The following is a 23287-nucleotide window of genomic DNA, read 5'->3' as shown; positions in this document are numbered from 1 at the left end:
GCATGGACGCGGTTGTTCAGTTTCTATAGCCATATATATGTTATGCTCTGTGAATACTCTCTGTATGGTACATTTGCACTTTTATAATCTTTTTGTTCACTTTTAATAACCTCTCTGCAGTTTTATCCTGAATTATACCTTTGGAAATATGTTCCTACTGTGCTGTAAGAGTATTTCTCGGCCCATTATAAAGAAATCTTATGCTTTACTTTCATTTTGCTTGTGAATTTGGACCATTTTGAACTTGAATGGGATATTTTTCTCTAAAGCACAATAAAACGTTTGTGAATTTTTCCTATATGGAGGAACAAATAGAATATGAATCTCACGAGTCTGTTCTCTTATGAATTGCAGTACTACTGAACAGTGCAGTTTTTATATGATTTGACTCTTTATAAAATTTTATTTGCATATATTTCAAGAAGTGGTTTGTAGGAACTGCATGGATTACACAAGGGGGAGAAGTATATCTGTTTCTCTTTCCTTGAAAAAAATAATAACAAAACATCTCTTTTCCCATCTTTCCATACACAACAGCACACATGAATATGCACACACATCTCAGATACAAACATAAATAATATTACACTTATATACGTTTGCATCTTGTATACATGCATGCAAGTTCTGAACTTCCTTAGCATTCACCATGGTACACATGCAGGAAAAACACAAAGCTAATGATTAGCTATGATAGGCTACTACATTTTATCTTTAAAGAATTGCCACATTATAATATTTTAGTAACACTCACACTTGTAACATTAGGCTAATGGTGATGTCCCACACAGCTATTTAATTCTTAATCTCAGTGCTTGTTTTATCTCCCACTACCATTCTCGTGGGAACCAGTCCTAATGTCAAAATCAATAATCATCTATGCAATGTTTACCAAAAATGAGGAAATATGTGAATGCCAAGGAAAAAGATCTTTCCCTGAAAACTTTCATAATTTTGTGTAAGGAAAGGAAAGGGTTCATAATGCAAAATATGCAATCAATCGTTTTATGTTACATGGACCAAGGGAATGGCTGGAAAACAAGCTCTGTGTATATTTGCAAAATGAAGTTTGCAACCCTTGCTGAAACTTCTTGGAGAAAAAGAAACACTTCCTACCGATGGGGTAGAATATTTTGAGCGAAACTGAAAGCCCAAATATTCAAACGCAAGTTCAAATCTTGTTGGGGAGAGTTTTTACACATAGGCCATGGCATTTAAGCTTTATATCTGAGGAATGGGAGGAAGGCACTATGGGTTTTGAACAGGGTAGAAAACTGCAAAGGACACCTCGGATACAATATTCTATGAGACCCTTAGGAAATTGCTACCGAAGGTGACCATGAAGGTGAAATGCACACAATTCACTAAGAATTGGTAGAACCCAGATAATGAGGCAACGAAGAAGGAATATGAAGATTTAGGAAATATCTCCAAAGGTTCTGATATGAAGGAGCATACTATTCGTTAGGAATAGAATGGTATTTGCAGGTGGCCAAATCTACCCAAATAGTTATGCAGGTATTGTATGTAGGGGAGATAATGTGATCTCGGTAATTTTCGTATGCCAAGTTGCATTCCCCTAAAGGGAAGGTTGAAAACTCACATGCAGATACTTGTGCATATGGGATAATTCGGCAACACGGCCTTCTCGTTTAGAATCAGTTAAGGCGAGGTCATTTGAACGGGTCCGAATCTGGGATGACCGATGTTCTGATACAATTTGGACAAAGAAACATACAGAGAGGAGGCCCAAGGAAAAAGAATGAAGAAAATTCTCCGGAGATTTTAAAGGCATCATAAATAAAGTATTTCCGAATTGTAAAAGAGAACTTCACAGACAAATGCATGGAGTGCATGTTGTATTTAAAGTATATGTATTATTACCATTTTTTTCTATGAATGCTTCTTAAGCAGTGATGATTTTAGGTTCGTTATCTGCCCTTTGAGGCTAAGTTTAGTTTCAAGAAGCATTTGTTGAAAGTTCTCCATTTACAGTGTGCCGTAGACCAGGTGGAATCTCTTGTCTGCCCGCCCTGTTCCTACATTCCGCCGGCTTCCCTCGGTCCTTCCCCCACCTGCTCCGGGGAAATCAGACTCTGGGGTCTTGTGGAGCCTCTCGGGGTATCAGGCTGTGCTCTCTTAGTCTGTGGGAGGCTTGGCCTCCGTCTTGGGTCAATGGCAGGAAACACGGACAAGGGAGTCGCACTGAGGCCTTCCGGGGGCGAGGAACCATTTTAAGAAGTGACGCAGAGGAGGAAGGAACATGAGGAGCACAGCGCTAACAGGGGTGGCTTTGGTTCACTTTGAAGGATGCGGCAAATCCTGGATAAACTCAGCCCACAGAGACAGTAAGGAGCAGGGTCAGGATGCTAGAGATGCTTCAAGTGGAATTGGCATGTGTGTTAGGTGGGAGAAATAGGAGCTAGAAATCCAATAAAACATCATTTATTTTCTTGCACAAGTCGTTTCTGCCGTGGCCTGGGAGCTCTCAGTTGGCTCCTGTGTTGTTTTTTACAGATCCCCATCATTGTATGTGACGGGATTAGAGATTTGCTATTTTCTGGTAGTATAAGATATCCTATACTCCCATATTTCCCAATCCAGTCCTAGAATCAGCTGTTTTTCCAAGAAGACTTGTTGTTGCTTTTTTTAAAAACTGACAGTATTATCATATTAGAAATCAAAATCTGGGTGCGAATTGTACTCATTGCTACTGGGGTATCATTGCTTTCTGGCTCTGTGTCTAAAAATAACAGCACAGGGCCAGGGATTTAGCTCAGTGCTGCTGCTGCCTTCTTTGCAAGCACAGGGTCTTGAGTTTATCCCTGGTACAGGGACAAGGGGAAAAAATGAGAACCAAGACCTGTCGTGTAGAGGTACAAGATCCCAACAATGAATGTAACTGTACTGTATCCCTAAAATGTACCAATAAACTCAATTAAAGCTGAAACAAAATTAATGAAAAAAACCCAAAACTAAAAAACAAAGAAACAAACAAGCATAAAAGACACGAGCATATTCTGAATTAGGAACGTTCATGTGCATGCATATGTATATTTATACATGCATATATTTCTATATGTAAATATGTATATTCCAACCTCTAACTGCATGTGCACATACTGTTCTAAGCATGAGCTCTACTGATGTTCCAACCCTAACCTGAGACCACACAGGTCACTGTAGCCTCCCTTCCCTGCTTATCTGCGGCTTCCCACTACCACAGTGAGAAACCTCACTTGCACCCCTTGCTTTCTGTTTGCTTGTGGAATATCCAGCACACGTGTATAGCTGCCTTAGAATTCTTAGTCTGGGTCACCATGGGAAATAGAATTCTTAGTCTGCGTCACCATGGGAAATAACCGTATCAGCAAGGACACAGTGCTCTCATGTAATTTCCTTTCGCTTTTTTGGGTGGTGGGGGTACTTACTACTGAATCCATGGCCTTTGTGCTGAGTTACGTTTCCTGTCTTTCTGACTTTATTTTGAGACATGGTCTTACCAGGTTGCCTAGGCTGGGCTGCAATTTATGGTCTTTCTGCCTCAATTTTCAAAGTGCTGGGATTGTAGCTTGTGAGGGCCTAGCCAGCCCCTTCTGACTTAGGCTCACAGACTCTGCATTCTCCTGTTACTTAGGTAGAGCCCTTTCTGTCCACCCATGTTAGTGAAATTCTTTCATACACTTATTAAACTAGACTCTCTTGTCACAGTCCACATTCTTTACTGGGCTCCTCCAACCCCCTAACTGGGCTTTAAAACTATTTTCACACATTAAGGCTAACTCTTCACGCTTTAATGTCTTATGGATTTTGAGAAATGCAAAATCTCACACACCACCATTCCAGTATTAGGCAGAAGAGTTCAGTCACCCTAAACTTCTCCCGAACTCCCCCACCCCTCCTGATGACCACTGACAATTCCCCCTTCCTATAGTTTTGACATCTTGATTGCTTCCAACTTCTGAAGTTGTAAAAGGACAGTTTCTAAATGGTATTTTGTGTGTGGCTATAAGGTTATAAATCAGTTAGGTAAACACTTAGTAGAATGCTGAAACATGTAGCCAAACTATTTGTGCAGCACCATGAGAAACTGAGGACTGAGGCCTTGCCAGCCTGCATGTCAACCTCCAGTGAATACGGGTTCTTGTTCCTTCATATTCATGAAAGCATTCACGTTGTCCTACTTTGAAACAATGTTGTAATCTTTCTATGGTGCGTACAATCATACTAAGATAATAGGAATGGGCCGGGGATTTAGCTCAGCAGTTCGGTGGCCTGCCTTGCAAGCACAAGGACCTGAGTTCAAAAAAAAAAAAAAAAAAAAAAAAAAAAAAAAGATAATAGGATAAATCCAAACAGAATACATATTTGTAAATTCTGCCATACTAGTTAATTGGATGCAGGTTTATTTTCCAAGGTGAAAATCAGCACTGATATATTTAATTTTATAGCACTTCAAATTATATCCAAAATATGGTGAAGCATACTTATGTGGAGGAGCAGAATATAAATAATTGAAAAGAGGTAAATCTAAAGATAAGTTGTGTTTGGGTTCGGGTGTACTTTATGATTTGTTTTGTGATGGCAAATTTAGTACCATAATTATGGTAGCTTTTTAAAGCCATCATAATGATTATATATGTATTTGAGTTTTAAAACTACCATAAAAAATATATATGTATATTATGCAAATATGGCAACACACACACACATATGTATTGCCAAATCAGCTGATTGGAAGGAGAACAATTCTTGTTTGTGTTTTTAATCTTCTCTAACTTGTTTGCATTATTTCTCAAATTTAATTTACTACTTTTACCTTTAATTTCATAATTTGGCATTGTGTATCTTTAAGCTCAGTCAAAATTAAAATAGTTCTTACATTCTTTCTCTAAATTAACTAATAGGAGGATGTAGGGAGATTGCTGATGTTTGAAGTTTCAGGAACTTCCTTTGATTAAATTTACAAATACTGTAAAAGGCAAGGAGCAAGAATTGGCTGCATGGGATTTCATATGGAAATATACTTATAAAAGGCTGAAACAGAACTACGTGCAACATAAATTAAATGTTCATTGTGCAAACATATTGTTGACTTTTAAAAGCTATTCCTGATTATGATGGAGACAATTGTATGGAATATTATTTCAGTCCTGTGTGTCAGTTGGTCTTGATTATTAAATTAGGGTTAATCTATTGATAAGTTCATAGCTCAGTGGGCTACTGAGAGGGAGGCTGAGTTGGAAGAGGTGGGACATGGGTGGATGAACCTGAGCACCATGACTGGCCCCTAACCTCTTCATACTGGGATCTTCTCTGCTTCTGATTTCTCAGTGTCATAAGTTGAGCTGCTTTCCTCTGGCATGTTCTTTTGTCCCGATGTTCCTGTCATGGAACAAGCTGCCCATGGACTGCACCTCCTGAAACTGTGAGCCACAGTATCCTTTTTCTCCCTTCAGTCTCAGGAGTTAGGTATTTTATCTGAGTGACAGAAATCTGACCAATGCATCCCATGGGATGACAGAAATATTTTGATTTTTATTCACTATAATCATGACTATGTCGTTAAAATTTAAGATGGCGTATTTTTATAAAGTTATTCATGATGTACACATTTTCATTTAAATGCAACGCAAATTTCAGAGAGAACAGGAAATACCATCAATATCATTGTATTTTATTTAGCTCTATTATTTGAAAAAGACAACTAGAAAATAAAGTTAGAAGATTCCCACATGATCCAGTAGGAGTTATAATTGATTTTAACTAATTTTATGTTGTTATCTATGGTGCTTTTCTTCAGCTCACTTGACTCTCCACTGACTTCAGCTCATTCCCCTCTCTCTATCTCGTTACATTACTGATATTTCTGGGGGAGGTGTAATTTAAATAATGGCAGTTTCTTAATGATGTGTGAATCATTTGCTACTATTGCTCTAACCACTAACTGGTGTTTTATAGCATCCAGAAGTGATGTAAATATTATCAAATAGCAGCTTAAAAATAAACGCCATACATAGTGCAATAAAGACAGTGGAAATCAGCAACTTGGGCTGGAACTGACAAGGAAATGCTGACTTCTTATTTAAGGTGAGCTAAACGATCCTGGGAAGTCCTAAACGAGGCTCTTGGCAGTGTGGTCTACTTTACCAGGACAGTTACCTTCCTCATAGTCCCAAAGCAGGTACTGTAAACAGTCAGTGACTATAAAGATCAGAAGTTTGAATCCAGCTGGGGCAACAATGACTCAGCAAGACCCTGTCTCAAAATGAAAACAATCAAAGGGCTGGACACAGAGCTCAGAGTGAAGGCCCTGGATTTAAGCCCCAGTAATGAAAAAAAAAAATAGTGCAAGTTTAAAGTTAACATCAATAGTTCTAACAATGACCTCCCAAGACTATATAACAAATGAAACTTCTATTCCTCATTTAAAGTTTGCTCCTGATTGCCTGCTTTCTATAGGATTTCAGAAGTAATAAACACCACTAGGTATCTGATGCTTATTGTGCGGGGAAGAAATGTGAGCCATCGATGTGCTAAACACCCTTGCATGACTAAAGAGTAAAACACAGTCATCCTCAAACATCTCTACAGTTTTCCAGAAACCAAACTTGTCCTATAATCTGAGAATGGGTTTAGGCATCTAATGTGAAAATGGAACCACACAGGCATTAGAAGAATATATGAGTAAATTACTCTTTAACATAGTTGAAGGGAAAAGCTTTCTGTGATTCAGAGTTCCAGAAGTAGAGATAAAAAAGAGTAATTACTTGGCTAAACAAAACTCAATTTTCCCTTATAACAAAAGACTTCATAAACAAAGATAAAAGTCAGTGGAAAAGCAGGAAGGAAATATTTACAAGATATGTGGCAGGCAAGAGGATAATATTAGTAGTACAAAATATTCCTGAAAGTTGGGGATGCTCTTCTTACTCATTTTCCCAAGGGTAACTGTAAGGGAATCGATCACGTTAAAGTATTCTGTGATGCCGCCAGAACAGGCTGCATTCTCCTAGTACTTCTTGGCTCCTAAAATGACCTCACGCCCTTATCTTTAGTTTCCCTCCCACCAAGGCCACAGTGAGACAGAGAAGTTGAAACCTGCTTCTGCAGGGCTGGGCCCATAAAAAGCAACCTGGCCTGTGATAGGTTAAAAGTAGCCCACTCCTCATGAATAAGCAATAGCCCAGCCCAAAACCAATAAAAAGACCTTCCTTTCTTTGTTCTCTTCTTCTCTTCCTCTCTGCTTCTTCCTCTTCTCTCTCTCTGCTCTCTCTTTCTGCTCTCTCTCTCTCTCCTCCCACCCCTTGAATCAAATCTCCAGTCGGACCTCTCGGCGTGTGTGTGGCCTAGTTGTTGAGCGTCACTATTCCCTTTCAGTAACACTGCCAATAATTGTAAAATATCACAACTACACCATTGATATTAATGTATTTTAATGATTTTATTCTGTTTTGTTCAGGTTCACTTTCACTTGTGTCATTACTTTTAAACTTGCATCACTACACAAAAATTAAGTTTCTGAATCTGTGTCTTCCAAATAATGGGGAATTGTGAGACCAACACAGCTCGGCTCTCGTAAACATGAAATCAGCTAATCATGTACCACGATAATCAGTGTGTGGCACACAGCAATTGCTCATTTATCCCCTCTTCCCTATCTTCACAGGGACCCTGTTCTCTTTTATATGTCTCCCCACCTTATCCCTGTGTCGATTTTCCCTTCTACTTTTCATTTAGACAAACTCTGTCCTACTCTGTCTGCCTGAAAAAACCCAATGAAGCCAATGCATTTGCTTCTTGCTCTTTTTCAGTGGCTCCTAATATGTCCTGATGTTTCATTCTCAGGTAGTGCCACATACCTGTAACCACAGCATTCTTGAAGGATGAGACAGGAGCATTGCTAACTGGAGCCTAATCTGGGAAACCTTGTGATTTAGTGAGATCTTGTCTTAAAATATAAATGAAATATGGACTGAGATGTAGCTCAGTACCAAGGCACTGGGTTCAATCCCCAGTACTTTCCCTCAAAACAGGTTTATTTGAGAAAAGGGAGGGAAAATGAAAAGAATTAAGGTGTGTTATGTACATGAACCAACTCCCCACAATGGATATAATCACTGTGTACTGCAAACATGGACTTATAAAAATAAAAATATTTAAAAAGGAAAAAATAATTGAGGGAGACTTTTCCCATTTAATTGATCAATGCATGGCAGAGATCCTGGGCCTTTATTCTGCTGAGTTCTTGGCAAGGAAAGATATTTTTCTTTCATCTTTTTTTTTTTGAACATCTATAGAACTTTTAGGTGAAATACCTTATTAAATGGAAGTTAGATCATATGACATGATACTATTCAAATGTTAATTTATTTCTACAAAGGCTAAACAAAGTAAGCTTTAAAGTCTTGCCTGGGAATCAGTTATTATATTTATTCTAACAACAAATGTTAATTTAGTACTTGTTGAATGTTCATTATTTAAGTGGACACTTAATTGGGAACTCTGCAGATATTGTTGCACAGATACAACTTATAGCTATATAGACACTTTTTATTGGTATTTGTTGTTATACACCTACACAGTAAATTGAATGACTCAAAATTGCTCCTTAGAAGGATGGCAAGAACACAACTTGCAATAGCCATAAATAAAGTAGAAAACTTCATTTTCCTGAAGCCTTTATCTTAGCTTTATATTTGGAATAGTGTTTTGGAGTTTAAGCAACTGCTTGCATTGTCAGAATACAACCTCACAGTAACCTTTAGAATATTCTTGCATTAAAGAAAATGTAATTGACAGGTTTGTGTAGTAAAGGAAAAATAATCACATGTGAAACCTAATGGAAGATGAGAGAAATTCAAAGCCCCTTCTTTGAGAGGGAATAGAAAGATATTAGAATATGTAAACATTGCAAGATCCTGAGCCCTAAGCAAGTGAAAGCCTTCAAAAATAGCGCAAGACCAAAGTCCAAAGCCAGTTTTCCAGTATTCAAATTGAATTCTTATGTAATGTGCTGCTTGTGGAAAGATACTGGGCAATTCAGAAAGGATACTGAACATGACATTTATGTAAAAAGAAAAAAAACCCACTGTACTCACAAATGAGTCTGTTATGGCTTAGATCTAGAATGTCCTCCCAAAGTCTCATGTTTCAAAGGTGGGACTCTTGAAGGTAATTTGATCATTGGAAGTGCTATCTTCTTGGTGGGTTGATCCACTAATGAGTTCAGAGCTAAATGTTTCATGGGGACGTGGGGCCTGGTTGGAAGAGGTAGGTCTCTGCCTTTTGAGGATTGTCTCCCTCTCTAGCTCTTTCCCTTCATGTCTGTTTTGTTTCATAGGGTGAGCAGCTTTTCTCCTCTTCCCTTCCACTGTGCCATTTCTGTCTTGGAGTCAGGCAACAATGGACTGAATCCTGAAAATTATGAGCCAAATTAAACCTCACCTCCTTTAAGCTTTATTGGGTGTTTTTTTTTTCCCCAGAAGTGAGAAATCCGTTTCTGGAAATTGGTATCAGAGAAGTGAGTTCATTGCTATGGCTGCTCCTATGTGTTTCAGATGCCTTTGGGAATGATTTTTAGAGGACTTTGGAGATGTGGGTTAGAGAATCCCTAGAATGTTATGAGCAGTGATTGATATGTGATATTTGTGGGAGCTCAGAAGGCCAGAATGCCAAAAGAAATGTGGACAGTTTCAGGAGAATGAGAACTCTGTCAGAAATTTGAATAGAGCTCATGCCTATTTCATATTGGAGACCCATTTGTCTAATTTTTTCCTATGTCCAAAGACTAAATTTAAAGATGATGGGCTTTATAATCTGGTAGAGGCAAATTCAAGGCAGCCCAGCGTTCAGGCTGTGGCATGAGTACTGCTGGCTGCTTTTGACAAGATTTATAATGAGAATCAGGTAAAAATAGAGTGAAAAAAACTGGAAAATATAAATTTTGGCTTAGAAGGAATCATGTGTTAAACCGGGGCTCAACAGGGGTGTGATTGCTAAAGAGATCAATGTCATTAAAAGGGAACAAAGGGTCAGGGATTTAGCTCAGTGGTGCTGCCACCCGCCTCATAAGCACAAGGACCAGAGTTCTTTCCCTGGTATATTAAAAAAAAAAAAAAGAAGGGAATCAAGTACTTTGTATAGGAACATAAAGAAAGATATCTTTAGATGTCTAAAATCAGTGAGACCCCACATATGCCAGGCTGAAAGCTGCAAACTGTAAAGTTTTCATTTGAGAAGAGAGTGCCTGAGACCCTCACTCAAGAAAGAACTCTTATGGAACTGGTTCCTAGGGCATCCTGGCTCTTACAAGTCACTACTGCTCATGGTGACAGCCAACCTTGGCATTGTTCAGATGATGCTGGCTTTATTGGCATGTGGACCACATGAGTTGTGAAGCCAGGGAGGCCTCTGCCCAGATTTCAAAGGAAGGCTTGGGAGGTCCTTTGAGAAGGCCATGTGTGAGAGTAATAGGCCCTGCATGAAGCTGTGAGAGTGAAGCTGAAGATGAGTAGGGCCCCAGGGAGTTGGAGATGCAGGAAGCTGCAATGTTTACAAGGAAAGCTGGAAGCATGAGCAGAGCCAGCCTGAGAGAGAGGCCGTGTTTTCTGTAACCAGCATGAGAAAAGCCTGGCACTGAGTACTTTGCAGTTCACATCAGGCCACAACTTACCCTGAGTGTTGGACACAGAACTGCAGGATTTAATGTATGCCCTACTGGTTTTCAGGCTGGCTTTGGTTCAATTTATTATATCTCTCTATTCTTCTTTGGAATGAAAATGTTTCCCTGGTATTTTGGAAGTATGCAGTTTTCTTTTTGGTTTTTACATTTTATTTTGTTACAGGTAAGAGTATACCTTGAGCCTGAGAGGAAACTTTGGACTTAACTTTTCAGCACTCCTAAACGGTTAGTACTTCTGGTGACTCAGAACAGGACTGAATGTATTTTACACATTGAGAAGGATCAGAGCCCTTTGGACCCCGGGAGGACTGTTTATATCTAGAATGTCCCTCAAAAGTCTCTTGTGTTCAGAGGCGGGCTTTTAGAAGGTGACTGTGTCATGTGGGGCCACTCCTCAGGGGGCTGACGCACTGATGAGCTCATGGATAAACGTGCTATTAGAAGGGTGGCCTGGTTCAAAGCCATGTGTCATCGAGATCACAGTTTAGAAGGAGGAATCTCTGTCCCTAGATCCTCCCTTTGCCCCCTGCTTCCTGGTTTTTTCCTTTGTGCCTTGCTGCTCTGTCTTTTCTACTATGAAGCCAACCACCCATGGATCAAATGTTCTGAAAACTATGAGCCAAATTTAATCTCTCCTCCTGTAAATCTTGGGTGTTGTATATTTTGTCCCAGTGACTTGAAAGCTGACTGATATAGGACTTTAGTCATAAAGGAAAAGAGGAAGGCACAGGACGAAATTCCCTAGTAGACAGTAGGCTAATTGAGCAGATTTTGTGAGAATGATACCTAAAAATGTCATTGCAGTTCAAAAAAAGACCTTTGATCTTCAAATAATGAAATAATGATTCAAAGAGAGCAGCTCCATCTGAGAAATTAGGGCAGACTGACTACACAGAAGAAAAAAGAAAGCTAAGGCCAATAAGCATGAAATGTTCACGAGAGCACTTAAACCTGGAGAAACTCACCCAACGAACTGTGCTTAAGTCACTCATGCATTTACAGCTTGAGCCTTCTGTATAAGGCATGATCAAGATACCTGGTAAATATTTAAATAAAAATATCAGTGAATGACACATGGCCACTAGTCCTCCTCTAAATATCCCCCATGCATCAAACATGCTTCTCATTGTTTTTACCACTCTCTGAAGCACTCCTGGAAGTCCAGTTTTGCGAGTGTCTTTATGGGGTGTGAGGAAAAGCATAGCGAGAGCTGCTGCAGAATGCCGTCCATCAGAAAGGCGGGCTCCCGGAACCGTGGCTGTGTGTTCTCATCCACCTGCTTACCAGGCCTGGCACCGTGCCACCTCTGGCTTCCCCAGTCAAATGACTCTGGACATTGAGGCAGCTGCGACACTGCAACTCAAGACACTCACGAGAGGAGACTTTCAGAACTGCTTCAGAAAGTGGCAAGAACGGTGGGCTAAGTGGGTTCGAACAAGGGGAGTACTGGAAGGGGAGTTAATGACAATATGTCTTTCGGTGTAAAAAAATTGAAAATATTCAAACATTTGCCACATATTTTGATCACACCACATACTCAATAAACTATGCTAAACACCACGTGAGGTGCACCACACTCTGTCTTTGTAGCAGTGTTGTGGTTGTTATATAAATAAAAGTCATCTCACCCTTTACTCTAGAAGATTTTTACATGCACACAGACACACACTCCTTTACACTATAGCTGAAAGTAGCAGAGCTCCTTGCAGTTGCACTGCAGTGGGTTGAATTAGGACAAAGCGAAGGAGGGATGTATAAAGGCGAGAGCATACAGAGCAATCTCTAGTAAGAGAACTCACTTTGCTTTCCCTCTGGGTGGAGGCACTGAATGATGCATGTGAAATATATGATAGCATGAATATAATCATTTATAAATAGCTATTTTAAAAATACCCTTGCGAGCAAATATTTATGGACTGAATTAATTGGCAACTTCCACATGAGAGACGGGCTGAGGTACTACCCACCCCGCCATGCTCCAGTTATCTCAGTGGTGTCTTTTGGTCAGAAAAATTATTCATCAGAATCTGAAAGCCAAGTAAGGCCTAGGTATTTGAAGCCTCCCCAAACAGCAGCCTGCTAAGTGGGAATTATATAAACTGGAGCAAAAGCATCTGCTCTTCCTGGCCTTGGTGAGAGCTTGTTGGATTCCACGGTTCAGTGACTCAGAGCTGAACAGTCTGAAACTTTATCACAAAGAGTTTTATTCTGCTTTAAACCTGCAGATGAAAAGTAATTTAGTTCATGTGTTGCAGTGATGCAGATCGAAACCCATAGCATTTTTGTTAATTGTGGAGAGCAGACTGGTTTCAGATGCACAATACCAGTGAAGTACCATAGAAATATAAAATCTTAAGACTGGGATTGGAAAGATGTCCAGTGTTTTGGAAGTAAAGTGTCTACTTACACCAGATTTTATAAATGTAATTCTGCCAATGAAAAGATCAGCACAAGGAGTTCAAATTAAAAACCATTCTTTGGTATAAACTAAAGCTTCCCAATTCAAACCTTAACATGAAGTACCTGTTAACGTATTTTTCACTCAGAGTGAAAGAGGATTTTATTCCTATTCAGCTGATTTTCCTACCTTCCCTCATCTCATTTTGGACTCGGTTCCATTTTGGTCACTAAGGTCTCCTCTCAAAATAAGCACACTGCCTCCCGAGGAGGTGAGGTGTGAGGTGTACTGTCTGTTCTGTTTGTGAAAAATAATATACAGTGAACAGTGATCGGGCTGAATGAAGGACTCGGATAATCATAAAGGATCAGACAGATCCACCCTGACTTATACAGCTCAGAGGAAGGAAAAGAGATGAAAATAAAAATCTCTTTCAGGGCAACAGCGAGTCTCATCATATAGGTGAAACTCTGCTTCCCAAAGGCACAGAACAAGAGCACGTATGGCTTCCCATCAGCGACAGTGACGACCCGAATGCCATTCGCCCCGTCATGCAAACTCCGTGGTGTGGCTCAAGGACTTTGTTGTGTATTTGCCATCCGTAATTTACACATCCACCTAAAATGTTTCCCTGCCAGCCCTCAGTTCTTCCTGGTGCCTGTCGTATTGGCCAACTAGCTTCTTTCTTCCTCTGACGGTTTGCAGGTAACGTGATCTAGTGAGCCAGGTTGCAGATTGGACGTTCTCGAAAGAATCATCTGTGGAACCTGAGCAAAAGAAGCTCAGGCCCAACCACCTCAGACTGGATTCAGGCACCCAGATATTTGTATTACGTTTATGAGTGATACACATATATATCCGGAAACCACACTTTAAAAGACCGTCAAAATAGTCACTAAAATGCACTGCGGCTTCACTTTTATCAGGATGACAACTTCATTCATACATTAAAAACCAGAAAATAACAAGGGCTGGCAAGCACATGGAAAGATCTGGAACAACGGGCACTGTTGGTGAGAATGGAAAATGGTGCACATAATCAGGGAAATCACACACACACACGCACACACACACACACATGCACACACACACACACACACGGAGTTCGCCTTCTGAGTCTGTGCCCAGAAGAATTGAAAGCAGGGTTTTAAAGAGATTTGTAAAACCGTGTTCATAGCAGCAGTGATCACCACAGTGGAAGGTGAAAGCCACTCATGCCTGATGATAAATAAGTAGATAAAGAAACTGTGGTCCATTCACATGACAGAGCATCATTTAGCCTTAAAAAGGAGGTAAATCCTGACATGCTACAGCTTAGGCGAATCTTGCAAATATTATGCTAAGAAAATAACCAATCGCCAAGAAACAGACACTATAATTTCCCATGTTTCTGAGGTTACCAGAGCAGTCAAATTCACACAGAAGGAAATGTGGTAGTTTTCAGTGTGGAGAGTAGATGAGGGGCTACAGAGCTGTCATTTAATGGATTCAGAGTTTCAATTTTACAGATGCAAAGAGTTCTGAGGATCGGTTGCACAGCAGTGTGAATATACTTAACACTACTGAACGGTACACTTCAAAATAGGCGAGATGGTGCATTTTATGTCTACTTCACAATTAAAACATAGTTGCACCCACCTCAGGGACTGACACGCACTTGGGGATCGGAAGGAGAACAAAGACGACCGGGGTTCTATAGGAAAGGGAGAAACTTGAAAAGGACCTTAAACTGAAAGGAAAGACTCAAGAGAGAAAGACATCATCATAAGGCAAAGTATTTAAATATGAGGTGAAATGTAATTCACAATTTAAATTTGGCGCTCACTAGATCCTCAGAGTTCTTCATCCCTCAACATACACCAGAGAGAACACACGAAAGGTCTGGCGACTCCAGTTTTTCAGATTTCGGAGACACGTCAATGAAAGTGGGTGCCGGGGTTCCACGTCTTACCTGCCTGGGAGCTTGCTAGCACGGAGATACTGAGTGCTTTATTTGCAGTTTCAGAAATCCTGAATGGAGAAGGAAGGGCAGTTCACTGGTCTCGTTCTGCATTACTCCTATTCACAAAATGAGTTAACCACCTTGCCACTGTAAAATGCAACCGTTATTTCGAAACAGTAATTTTGGCAATTCTCATACATGCCAGGGAATAAAGAATATAGATTCCAACCTCAGGACCTAGATTTGATTATACCTCCTTCTGAGCCTAGAAGGATTCTCTCACAAAAGCTGATTGATCCTGCTATTCTTTTCTCCACGTGGAAGAGGCCAGCTCCCACCCTCTCTGGGCTTGGTGGTGAGATCACAATGCTAAGGTAAGGCATTCACTTTATAATTTTAATGTATAGGCTCTCTTCGGTAGAGAAAACCTAGGCCAGTCGTGTGTCTAGCATACTGTGACAACGTCAGGAGGTAGGTGCTATTTTAAGGTGCCATATATTTCCACTAACAATTTCAAAACATGCTTGATGCAGAGCTGAGAAATATTTGAAAGGTAGCAATTCAAATGCTTCAATATTCTAAATCCTGCATGTATTTAAATCATGCAAATATCTTTCCTCCATTATCATTTATTCCACTTAATTTACCATAGGTTAAAATTGATCAATTTATACTCATACTTACTGCCAAAGTGAAAACAACCTTCCACTAATGTGTCAATTGTTGGCGAGGCGAGATGTCACCAGTGTGTCTGGGGAGTCATGAAGAAGACTGAATTTCCTGACAGCTATGTTGATCTCTGCAAAGTCTACCCCCCTCGCCCACGATTACTATAGAAGAATCTGACATACGGTCCTTGTGCTGCTTAATTACACGTTTCTTTTCCACTCCACTTAACATATTTCACTTATTTGTCATTTCTAATATTTTAGCTAAAATTATGCCATTTTCTTCCTTTCAGTTTGACTGATAGCATGAAACTTGATTGCTAGGTGGAAAAATGACTCAGTCCTCTGCAGAAAGAGTGAAGATCTAATCAACAAAAATTCCTGCAAGAATCTGACATTCTCTTTAGAGGAAGATTGGCTGCCCATAAAAGGAAGCATGTGTGGGGAAACTTCCTCAATTCTCTGCTATTTGATTAACTTGTAAAAGCTAAGATCAACTGACAAATTCCATTATACATTCAAATTATATTTCTAAATTGGCTTAATTTTTAAAAGTGATAAATGAACCTTAAGGGAAAAATTATGTTATATTATGGATAAGCAGAAATAAGTCACACCATTAATGCTATGCATGGGCACAGAAACTTCCCTATTTCTCTTGATTAACAAGATGGATTAGTGAACAAAACAAGTGGTTTATAGGTCAACCTTGATGCTTACTTTCTAGGGAGATAAAGCAGTTTAGTGCAGAAGAGAGAAAACAAGTGATGATGTCTTCGGGAAGGTAATAAAGCTCCCCTGAGACTATTTCTCTACTGGCAATGCAGACCATAAATAGAAAGCTGTCTGTCTACAGACTGTCACTAAAGGTGCAGGATTTGCTAATGCCTGCCTGGTAGGAGCAATTCAGGAAGAAGCCATTGCTGATTGCACAAGACATTTCTAAGTTAGATTTTTCCAGAGTCACATAGTGATAAGTAATATGTTGCTAAACATTTGCCCCCTCTGGAGACTTAATGTACCATAGTCAAAAAGGAAACAAAGAGAAATACTTCCCATATGTTTTCTATTAAAGTTGGAACCATTGTGAGCACCTGAATACAGCAAATTTCAATTTTATGGAATAGTTGGAACCCAAACTACTATATACAAATTTATTTTATGCAAAATGGAAATTAGTAACTTATTCTAAGAATGTTGTTTAAAAATAGTCTATTGACTGATGATAGATACTGTCACTTATTTTTTCCTATTGTTAAATTAGCAGACACAAAATATTGATAAATTAGCAACAAAATATTCAATAAAAATTACATGGAGGCTCTTAAGTGATATTTTAGTCATCTGGACTAGTCAGTCACTTTCATTTGTCAGAAATAACATGTTAAGTAGAATTTTTACTCAGTTAATAAATGTTATGGATGGTGCTTTATTTTCCTTACTCAAATTTTACCTGTATTGTTTAGATTTGAACCTGACTTGGAGAAGGAACAGTCCCAAGCAGCCATGCATCCCTAAGCATGTGGTAAAGACAGATGTAAAATAGAAGACTTGGACATTTCTTGCATTTCCTGCACTTACTTTCTGCTGAATATGGGACAGATTAGGAAATGAAAGGTTCAAAGTAATTAAACACATTAAAATCACATAGCAAGCATGGCAAGGTTGAAGTTTGAGTACAAGACTGTGAAACTACAAAATCCCATGGAGAGTGAGTGCACCTTATGGAAAGTTTAGAAAATAACAAGCAGAAGTTGCCTATGAATATTCACAGCTGCATTACATAGTAGTAACCAAACAGTTGGAACAATTTTTATCCATCAACTGGAGAATGTATAAAATGTGGCACATTCATAGCATGTATAAAATACAAAGAGATGAATCCCGATACATACTGTAACATGAGTGAACCCTGAGAGTGTGCTAATAAAAACAGCAGTCACAAAAGTCTATGTTTTATTAGAGCTGCCTAGAATGCCCAAAAGAAGAAAATCTAAAGACATAGAGATTATCAGAAATTGAGGGAAAATAAATACTATCTGTTATGGAAAATCATTTTGGAATGGTACAAATACTTTACTCTTACATTGTTTCAATGATTGTACAACTATGATTATACTGGAATTATTGAGTTGTATGTTTTCAATGGATGCATGTTATAGGAGCAAATTATTTCTTAACAAGATTTATTGAAAAAAAAGCCAGTATGCAGTGATTTTGATGTCAGTTGCCACAACAGCCTTATTTTTTTTTTCCATTTTGTTACATTAGGTAGAAGAGTTCTTGGATTGAAAGTCATGCAATTCAGGAATCGACTGTGAATATGCTTGGGAATTGCTTGCTTCCCCTTCTCCTGAACAAGGAACATCCTTTTTCACTTCCCCTTTGCTTTTGTTTTACCAAAAATATTCAGCAGAGCAGCTGGAGTGTTCCACCAGCGGGCAGATCAGGAGTGTGCAAAACGGAAAACTGGAAACTGAACATATCTTTGACTAAGGGTACCCTCAGTGGCAGAAGGCCGCTCATCTATGTAGGATAGATCAGTTTATTAGTGTGATGTGGCTGAACTCCTGCCAGTCCTTTCGAAGTAGTTACCAAGGGAGAGTGTACATACTCTAAATGCAAGCTTATTGATCTAAAGAGTTATTCTAATAAGTATGATTATCATCCTGGAATTGTTTTAAACATTTTGAATGGTGGTAATGACTGATTCTTTGTGGCTGAATTTTATGTCCAAAAATTATTAGAATCAAAGTGAATTAATATGACCAGTGATCTAACTGATTTATACTACTGTGGTTCAAAGACCAATATTTATCTGGCTTCTCCCAAAGAAGAATCACACGTTATTTTGAGTAATGATGGAGTAGCTCATTTGATAGTTTATATATTTTCGTTGTTTTAGACACTGAGAGAATGTATTATTATAAAAAGCTACACTAATAAAGGGAAAGGTAATTAATATTTACTATCACTACAATTTATAATTCTCTATGAATTATCTTAAATTTCTTTTGAGAACTCTGTATGTTTTTTTTTTGTGGGTTTTTTTTTTTTTTTTTTTTTTTTGGTACTGAGGATTGAACTCAGGTCCTTGCACTTGTGAGGCAGGCGGTGACTCTGTAAGATTTTTAAAATTCCACTTGTACTGATTATGATGCTCCTTTATACAAATAGTGTAGAACAGGGTTCAATACTAGATGTGTGTATAATAAGTCTAAATTTTTCTTTTATACTTGGAATATTATCTTTTCTACTATAAGACAACACTTGTTGAGAAACATCTACTTATATGTGATGATACTCACTAATTAGTTAATTAATCAGTTCGTTATCAAAGGCCTACTATATGCCAGACACTGCTCTAGCTGTTGCGAATTCAGAAGAGAACAAAAATAGACAAATGTCCCTGTCCTTATAAGATTTATCCTCAGCAAGAAAGATGACGCTGAACAATACCAATTAGTGAAATACATGATCGGTAGAGAACATAAGGCTACAGAGAAGGATCAAGAAGACTTGAGGGAGGAAGACACAGGGCACAGCTGAGGCTCCAGGCAGTGGTGACAGCGAGTACTGAGCCAAAGAGGAGTGTTTCGGCATTTTCAAGGAGCTATGATCGGAGATCGTAGGAGCAGTGCTTGAAGGAGACGTTGACAATGACTCTGCTGGGTAGAGGGTAGAGAAGAAAGAGAGCTCAGAAACATGGGGAGCCCGGTAGGCCTTTAAGAAGTAAGGTAATACCATAACGGCCAGGTCTGAAAAGGGCTCCTGTGCTGCTGTGTGAAAGGGTCGATCTTACTCTGCTCTAGGGACTCCAGCAAGAGTCTCAGACTCCTGCCATTCCTTGGGCTCCCCATGCCATTTTGGACTAAGTGTCTCCCCCTTTCTTCATTGAGGGTCTTGTCAGATTTCCCGAGTGCGGCTGCGAAGCACATGTAAAAGGTTGCTCAGGAGCCTAAGGAGGGAAATCGCCCGGCCATGCCTATGTCGGGTGCCACAGATGAGAGCGGAGCTCCCCAGCTGAACCCTATGTCCTGAACCTCCAACCCTGGACACGAAGGAAGATAAGGATCTTTCTATTACAGAGTTCTCCAAATTCGTTCAGCATCTATACAATCTCTCTATGTGCATTTTAATAAATAACTTTTGTTGTCAACAGACTTTAAATCTCTGGCTTCAGAGCTTATTGAGGTGAACAGTAGGAATGAAGAGATTAATGAAGCTGATAGGGGAGTGTAGAGGAACAACCCAAACAAAGGCTCTGTCGTTCAGCCCTTGTTCTTATTCCAGGGAAGCAATGCGAGGCAAATGAATTCAGGTCACCCCTCCTCGCCCAATCACATTTCCTCAGTATGTGGTGCCAGAGCACCAGCTTTAGCTGAGATCTAGATGTTATATTTTCCCTTCGGTTTATGTATGCTGATCAGGGTGAAGAAGAGCAACGAATGCACAAGAAAGAGAGGAGGAAACCTGGTGCCTGTTTGTGAGGTTCTGCGGAAACCATTACAAAGGCCAGGGGTGGATGGCCAGGCTGTGGGTGCAACAGCCACTTGGAGTACAGGCCGCAGACCTGAATGTCCCCTGAGCGCCTGCCTCACCGGCTTCGATGGTGGTGCTGCTGGTTGCGAAGGATGGGATCAGCCCATGGCATCAAAACAGTCTGGTTTCATCAGGGGTGCCATCCAGACACTGAAACAGCCGTATCTTCTAGTCTTCCTAGATCTGCCTACTTAGTGATAGAGGTAGCCTCAGGACAACAAGAGGTGATCAAAGATCGATGCAGACCTTCCATACTCGGCAGCATGGGGGACATAGCAGGTGAGGCCTGAAGACAGCAGGCAAATGGGAGTGGGTGACCAGGTCTGAGTGTCCTTCTCCTTCATCTAGAGTCCAGCCTCTCCATGAGGTGGCCACAGATCACATTTGAGATGGAGGTCACAAGACCTTCCCGGCCATGCTGCACTTTGTTCTGGCTGGTGAAGCCTCTAGAGGTGATTTTCACTCTTAGGAACTCAAGGACAGATTGGGGAAGTAGCACCTGCGAGCTGGTTAGAAGGGAACACAGAAAGTGTGTGTGTTCTAGAGGCCCCCAGTGACGGATCCTGAGCGGGGGCCATGGGATGAAACTTACCTTGCGCTAGCATGTCCAGGGAGCGGATGGCACTCACAGGCTTAAATCCTAATGAACTCTGCTGCCTGATTCTCAGCACTCTCTGGATAATCGCATAATTCCCGGGACACTTGGAAATGGCCCTGTGATGGGAGCAGATGCTGCTCGCCATCTCTGGGCTCTGGCTCCCTGGGCTCCCATGAGGAGCCTCCTATTACTCAGCCAGGAATGCCTGCTTCCTGCTCCAAAGCACTGGTTTCTGGGAAATAGCCTGTCGGGTCCCACCTGCTTCCGGAAGCTGATGTCCCCTGAGAGTAGGACCTCCATTCTGATCTCCCGTCAGACGCCAGAAGCCCAGGAGCAGATAACCCTTCCAATCTGCCTGAAATTGCTTTTGTTATACCAAGCCCTGCCTCAGGGAAGCACAATATACTATACTCAGATGAAAATTAGATTTGTAAGTACACCGTTTTCTTCTTTAGGCAACTCGCAAAACTTCTCTTGCCTTTGTTTGTAAGGAGGGCTCCCAGGGTTTTAAATTTAGTCATTCATAAGTACGGTTCTGCCTAACATGAGTATTGTTTTCTATATTGTGCAGTTGTGGAGAAAGGCCAAGAGTAGATAAAAGGCTTTTCACCAGTGAAAAATGAAAGTTAAACTTCTACATCAGCCCTAAGCATGAAGTGGACCATAGCAGGAGCAATTAATTGCCATTACATTGATTGGAACCTTGAAAACAATTAGCAAGTGTCCTGGTTGATGTGACAGATTCATTAATCATGTAATATATTCCTGCAAATTGATTTATCAATCAAATAGTTACCTCTGGTTGAATAACTCAAAACCATGCTTATGGCTCTATTCGTAACACTCGTCTGTTTTAAAAAGGGACTCTAGCTTAATTTAGGCTCCTTGGTTTTGGCATTTAAATAGCTTGCATTTTAACTTCTGGAAGTTAGAGAAGAGAAGAGATTCACAAGAAGACATTTCCAGGGCTGGGAGTAGTGTGGTAGAGTCAGGCACCATTCCACAAGGAAAGAAATGACCTGGACAGAAAGGACATGTTACAGAGAATGTCTTAAGGACCTTGCAGCCGGTCCTGGCACAGCTAGACCTTGTCTCAGCCAATTTTAAAGTAGTTAGGTGAGCAAATAAGTTCTTGGAGATAAAAAATACTCAAAATCAGGCAGCTCTTCTTCCCGCTGCCTCTTGTCCAGGTGATCTGGTCCCTCTTTGTGTTCTTAACAGCGATAGAGTTCTCACTGCCCTTAGATGTTGCAGTGGCTTTGATTACTGAAATCACGTTGTATTCAGAGTAAGATCTTACCAATTGCTGTTACCCTGTCACTCCTGGAACTAGAGAGTAAACCTTACACCACTTCTGGGGATAGCGTTTCTAATATTTGTTGTTAGCTCTCTTGACTTCCTGAGCTGACCGTGCTCAAAGCTGTGAGTTTTCATGTATGAAGGTTCTAAACCTTTTTCCCCTCTCCATTTTTTATGTATTTCCATTTCTTGTAATTTCAATACTGGATGTAAAAAGAGTCCTCCAGATACGAAGGAATGTGCTGTAACAGCCTTCACTATTGGAATTGTTAGATCTTTGAGTGCAACATTTGTCTTTACCCGAAGTCTTCAGTACACTGTTGACTCATTGTGGCCTTCTGTCCACTAAACCTCTCTGAAGTTGCCTCTCGTGATTTCTCTTAAAGAGTAGACCCTACCCCGTGCCAGAATACAGATTGCTCCTGAAGTCTTTCTTAGGAAGACTAAGATACTGCCAGATCATTACAGTGATTAAAGTCAAAGAAAAATTGCTGGATTTGAGCATTCTCTCCTCTGTTACTTGGGATGACCAGAGGCAAGGAATTTAATCTCTCTTCCTATCTGTATGACAAAGGGACACCCGCATCACAGGATTGCTGTGAAGGTTCAGGAGGGCTCTTCCTCGTGCTCGATAAATGAAAGCATTCACAATGTACATTATTATTATTTTAAATGTTCACTGTGTCATTCAACACATTGCTTTTTCTCCTTCCATTTCTATTTCTTTATATAAGTTAGGGGTGACTATGTTGACTATAACTGTATAAAAATTCTAAGATCTAAACCTCTTTTTCTCCTACCAGGGAACCTGATCTCTCTTGGATAAGATAAAGCCATTTTGCTGAAGGGGAGCTTCTTAAAATAAGACTTGGTGTGAAAAAGGAAAAAAATCTTTAATGCATCCAGTCTGTTTTGTTTATTGAACTTTTTTTTAGTTGGGCTCTCACCACATGGCAGGTCAAATGCCCTGGTCAAATGAAGACCAGGTGTTGTGTTCCTGTGGGAGCCACATCTAGGAGACCCAGGCTCCTTGCCCATTTGTTTATGTCGTGATTTCCAGCCTGCCTCCTTTAACCTTTTATTCCTGGGTCCAGCTTTCTGAGTGTGCATGATTTTAAACTTGTCAACTTACTCATCTTAGTCCCTAGATTTTCTG

At 40.1% G+C, this 23287-nt stretch overlaps 1 protein-coding gene and 1 long non-coding RNA gene across 3 annotated transcripts in view; one reads left to right on the top strand and one right to left on the bottom strand.

Moving 5' to 3' along the window:
* The window catches only part of Nkain2 (sodium/potassium transporting ATPase interacting 2), a 500786-nt gene that overhangs the window by 94721 nt on the left and 382778 nt on the right, over nt 1–23287 (bottom strand). The gene's annotated exons all lie outside the window — the stretch shown is intronic.
* LOC104863383 lies at nt 3268–11712 on the top strand. Of its 2 annotated transcripts, XR_780547.2 has the most exons (6): nt 3268–3391; nt 4452–4524; nt 5335–5428; nt 5962–6090; nt 10848–10909; nt 11489–11712. It is a non-coding gene; the product is annotated as an uncharacterized LOC104863383 (long non-coding RNA). The 2 variants fall into 2 exon arrangements; XR_780546.2 differs by lacking the exon at nt 4452–4524.

This window comes from Fukomys damarensis, unplaced genomic scaffold (assembly GCF_012274545.1).
Source record: "Fukomys damarensis isolate Sample0158 unplaced genomic scaffold, DMR_v1.0_HiC HiC_scaffold_14, whole genome shotgun sequence".
In the NCBI taxonomy this organism is placed as follows: domain Eukaryota; kingdom Metazoa; phylum Chordata; class Mammalia; order Rodentia; family Bathyergidae; genus Fukomys; species Fukomys damarensis.
This window is presented reverse-complemented; position numbering and strand designations above follow the sequence as displayed.